This window comes from Pogona vitticeps, chromosome 1 (genome assembly GCF_051106095.1).
Source record: "Pogona vitticeps strain Pit_001003342236 chromosome 1, PviZW2.1, whole genome shotgun sequence".
In the NCBI taxonomy this organism is placed as follows: domain Eukaryota; kingdom Metazoa; phylum Chordata; class Lepidosauria; order Squamata; family Agamidae; genus Pogona; species Pogona vitticeps.
In genome coordinates this window covers 230,291,902-230,297,563 of record NC_135783.1, presented here as the reverse complement: position 1 = coordinate 230,297,563, position 5,662 = coordinate 230,291,902, and positions in this window count along the sequence as shown.

Sequence of the window (5,662 nt, the reverse complement as noted above, 5' to 3'; positions counted from 1 at the left end):
TTTGTACAAATTATATACGTGTTTTATGTGCCTACTGATCATTTGTTGTTGATAGGTACTCAAGATGCATATTTTTTGTAAATTTCAAGTTTTACAGGAATTTGATATTTACATAAGTAGTGAATGTTACATACAGCACTGATGGTACCTGTCTGTCATGGGTTTGGAGGGAAAGTTCCATCCTATGGGGAGTGGAAGGCGGGACATCAGGGGGGAGGAGCTGTACTGTATATATATGTGGAACTTGTGTGGAGAAGTTTAGAAGCTGGAGTGGGAGTCTGTGTGTCAGACTGAGTACAACTGTGTGTCAGTTAGTACCTACCTGATAGGTTCAGGTTTCTTTATAGGTAGCCAGAACTGATAGGTTCAGGGTCTGTGCTTTACTTTAAAGGGTTCTGTGGGAACCAAACTGTTATATGTATATGTTTGGGACTTTGCCACGTTACAGTATCTTATTTACTTGATCTTTTTATTTACCCTGTTTGTTATTTAAATAAACCTTGTTCTTTTGTTTGTTAAAAATCCATTCCTGGTCTGTGTGACTCCTTATAGGGAATGGTTGGTGGCAGCTTAGTTAAAGGGTGGTATACTCCAGTAGGTCTGGGGTTGTCACATTGATTGGTGTCCAGCGTGTGGGATACGACTGGTCCAGTTGTCCAGTGGTCCAGCAAAGCCTTGGCAAGTGTGCCCAGAGCAAAGGGGGGTCTAGTCAGGGAAAATCTGAGGGTGCGTAGGTAATCTTCTAGGCTTACCTCACGGGGAGGTAGGCTAGTGGAAGAACGTGCACACTCAGATTGGGGACTAGATTAGGGAGCTCTGAGGCAACCAGTTTTGGCGGGAAAAGGCTGAGGCAAAGCTGAGTGAAGTAACAGTGATCTAGCCTGTCTGCTGAGAGGCCTAGCAGAGGGGGTGGATTCTGCCTGGCAACAGTTGCAAGTTGGTGCTGAAGGAACAGCAGCAATCTATAGAAGGCTGTTTCTGAGGCAAAAGGAAAAAAGTCGTCGCTTTATTTTGAGGCTTGACTTTTGAAGGCAGCCTGTTCTGGGGGGGGGGGGATTATGCCCTTGACTCGAAGCCAAATGGCAGAAATGGGTGAAGTGAGAGAGCCACAGGTAGACCAAGGTTCTCAGGAGGAATTTGGCTCAGTGCAGGATGAGAGCACGGGAGAACTAACCCCAGAACTCAGAAAAATGCTCCGAGCCCAACTGCATGAACTGAGGGTGAGGGAACTGGCGTTTGAAAGGGAAGTGAAACAGAGACTGTTGGAAGTAGACAAAATGGTGTTTGAGCTGAAGAAGATGGAAATAATGAGTAGAAATAGGAATAACAATAATGGTGAAGGGAAGCCCTCAGACATAAAACCACCAAGACCTCAGATTTTGGAGGGAAAACCAAAACTAGATGAGAAAGACTCCAAATACAGCAGAAAATGTTATTTCTGTCAAGGAAAGGGCCACCTAATCTCAGAGTGTGAGAAATTAAAGCAGCTAAAGGGAAATGTGCCTCATGATTTGAGTGGAACCAAGCCAAAAGCTGTGTTCTGTGTCCAGAAAGAGCAAAGCTCCTTGCCACTGAGGGAGCCTGTTGCCATGGCTACTCAATCTGGAACAGTTACATCTGCTGATCAGGCTGGGGAAAATGGTCCTCTTGTGGAGGTCAAGCGCTGCTTACTAGTGAGAACAGATTCACAATTGTTTGAGACCGCAGGGGTGGACGTAGGAATACTTGACCATCAGTATAGGGGGCTGAGGGATACTTGTTCCCAGGTGACCCTGTGCCATCCAGACGTTATTCCTGGGAAGTATATAATCCCAAATGAGAGCATGAAGGTGGCAGGGATTGAGGGGCAGGTGATCTCACTGCCAGTAGCTGAGGTACCTGTGAGCTTTCAAGGCTGGAGGGGAGTTTGGCGGCTAGCGATTTCATCGACTCTGGCAGCAGCCGTGCTCGTGGGAAATGACTTGGCTGAACATGTGAAACGGGTGCTAGTGATTACATGCTCACAAGCTACCACGGGGACAGTTCAGGGGGGTACTGTCGAGCCCGAGACGGAAGCAGATGAGGGTAGTTCCGAAGCTGTGGCAGAAACCTTAACCACAGACAGCAAATTTGGCCAAGAGCAAAAGGCAGACGCCACTCTCCGAAAGTGTTTTGAACAGGTGACAGACACCCAGCTAACACCTGAAGCCCCAGCGAGATTTCACGAGAAAAAGGGAATTTTATATAGAGAGACCCTAATGAATATCTCAAAAGGGGGAGATGGGATCAGAAGTCAGCTAGTGGTACCTGAAAAGTATCGCCCCATGATCTTACAAAGGGGGCACTCTGACATGTTTGCTGCGCACTTAGGGGTGAACAAAACACAGCAGAGAATCACACAAAATTTTTACTGGCCTGAAATAGGGAAGCAGATCAAGGAGTTCTGTAAACAATGTGATGTGTGTCAGAGGCAGGGGAATAACCGTGACAGGACCAAAGCGAAGTTGTGCCCTTTGCCTGTGATTGACACCCCGTTCAAATGTATAGGAGTGGATATTGTGGGACCTTTGCCCAAGGCCACAAAGAGGGGGAACCGGTTCATTCTCACTATTGTGGACCATGCCACGAGGTACCCTGAAGCCATTCCCTTGACTAACATTGAAACTAACACAGTGGCAGATGCCTTGGTGGGGTATATGTCCAGGATGGGATTTGCCTCAGAAATAATCACAGATTTGGGCACATCGTTTACATCAAAGCTCATGAAACGGTTATGGCAAATCTGTGGAATTAAACACAAGGAAACCACTGCCTATCACCCTGAAAGTAATGGGTTAACGGAAAAGTTCAATGGGACTCTGATGCGCATGATTAGGGCTTACTTGGCAGAGAATCCAAACAATTGGGACCAGAAGCTGCAATCCCTTTTGTTTGCTTATCGGTCAGTGCCACAAGCCAGTACCGGGTTCAGTCCGTTTGAACTTTTGTTTGGGAGAAGGGTGAAAGGTCCACTTGATTTAATCAAACAAAATTGGGAGCAGATCACCCAGGATGACCCACAAGATGTTGTGACGTATATAGACACTTTAATGATTGACCTGAAGATAAATCTAGAGCTAGCAGCAGAAAACCTGCAAGCTCAGAAGGTCAGACAGAAAACCTGGTATGACCAGAAAGCCAGGGAGAGGCACTTTAACCCAGGGGAGGAAGTGCTTTGGCTTAGGCCCTGCAAAGAGAACAAACTGCAGCTCAAATGGGCAGGACCATACAGGGTCATTTCCAAGATGTTGGATCTGACCTACCTAATAGAGCAGGAGGAACACCAAGCACGAAGGGTGGTACATGTGAATGCCCTGAAACCCTACTACAGAGGGGAACAGAGGGTTTTATTTGCAATAAAAGCAGCTGAGAGTGAGGAAGCTGAATTACCCTTCTGGGAGGGTAGAGGGGAAGTAAAATACAACCCAGATGAGGTAAAGATCAGTCCTGCACTCACCCAAGACCAGCAGCAAGAACTAAAAGTGCTGCTCACCAAATATCAAAAAGTGTTTTCCAATAAGCCGGGGATAGTGAAGGGAGTGATGCATCGGATCCATACAGGGGATGCAACCCCACAAGCAGTATCCCCATACCGAGTAACGGGACCCTATAGGGACAAGGTGCGGAAGGAGCTGGACGAGATGCTTAGGGAGAACATAATCGTCCCCTCTTCTAGTCCTTGGTCCTCTCCGATAGTCCTAGTGGACAAGCCTGATGGGAGCATTAGGTTTTGTGTAGATTACCGGAAATTAAACCGCGTAACCACTCCTGATGCCTACCCAATGCCCAGGCTAGACAACCTGATAGAAACCATAGGGGGTTGTCGGTTCATTTCATCGTTGGACCTAGTAAAGGGATACTGGCAATTAAGGATTGATCCCAGGGATCAAGAAAAGACCGCATTTTGCAGCCCTTTCGGTCTATATGAGTTTAGAGTCCTGAGTTTTGGTCTCAGAAATGCACCAGCCACATTCCAAAGGCTGATGGACCAGACCTTAGCAGGGCTCAGTGACTTTACTGTGGCCTACATTGACGATATAGGGATCTTCAGCAATACCTGGGAAGATCACCTGAAACACCTGGAGATAGTGCTGCAGAGGTTAAGTGCAGCAGGGCTAACAGTAAAGGCAAGCAAGTGTCAGCTGGGTAGCCCAGAAATAAAATACTTGGGTCACATAGTAGGGGGAGGAGTGATCAAACCCCTAGAGGCCAAGATAGAAGCCGTTCGTGATTGGCTCAGACCCAACACCAAGAAAAAAGTCAAATCATTTCTTGGGTTGGTGGGCTACTACAGAAAGTTCATCCCGAGGTTTAGCGAAATAGCGACTCCGCTGACCGATCTGACGCGGAAGAAGACTGATGACCGCATCCCGTGGACCAGCGACTGTGAGGAGGCGTTCCAGAGGTTGAAGGAGGCGCTCATCAATTATCCAGTGCTGCATGCTCCCGACTTCGACCGGGAGTTCATCATCTACACCGATGCGTCTAACAGCGGGGTAGGAGCAGTTCTTTGCCAGGAGGATGAAAATGGTGACCAGCATCCAGTGTCCTACCTGAGTAGGAAACTACAGAAAGGTGAGAGACATTTGGCAACCGTGGAAAAGGAGTGCCTGGCCATAGTATACGCGATTCAGAAGGCCAAACCTTACATCTGGGGAAGACATTTTGTTCTGTGCACTGACCACTCACCACTGCAGTGGTTAAAGACAATGAAAACCCATAATAGTAAACTTATGAGGTGGGCTTTAAACCTGCAAGACTATGACTTTGAAGTGAAGGTGGTCAGAGGGTCAATGAACTGTGTTGCTGACGCATTGTCAAGAAGACCCGAAGAATGAAGACGGCGAAGAAACCATGGACTATGTATATTTTGGTGACCAAAAGTTAAATGTACCTGTTTATTAAACATGCTTGGTTTGTATTAATAAAGGTAACTTAATGTATTGTAAATGTTAATGTTTAAATGCATAAGTGATGTGTTTAACCTAGAGTGTAAGTATGGGATTGTATGTTATTGTATAACTGTTTTTGTGTGTTTTGATCCTGGTTGTTTTTTGGAGAAAAGCACTTTAGCTTTCCCCCTGCAAAACAAGTTATAAAGAGGGGAGGTGTTACATACAGCACTGATGGTACCTGTCTGTCATGGGTTTGGAGGGAAAGTTCCATCCTATGGGGAGTGGAAGGCGGGACATCAGGGGGGAGGAGCTGTACTGTATATATATGTGGAACTTGTGTGGAGAAGTTTAGAAGCTGGAGTGGGAGTCTGTGTGTCAGACTGAGTACAACTGTGTGTCAGTTAGTACCTACCTGATAGGTTCAGGTTTCTTTATAGGTAGCCAGAACTGATAGGTTCAGGGTCTGTGCTTTACTTTAAAGGGTTCTGTGGGAACCAAACTGTTATATGTATATGTTTGGGACTTTGCCACGTTACAGTATCTTATTTACTTGATCTTTTTATTTACCCTGTTTGTTATTTAAATAAACCTTGTTCTTTTGTTTGTTAAAAATCCATTCCTGGTCTGTGTGACTCCTTATAGGGAATGGTTGGTGGCAGCTTAGTTAAAGGGTGGTATACTCCAGTAGGTCTGGGGTTGTCACATTGAATTTAATTCATTGCTATTTAATGATTCTGTTCACTTGAACT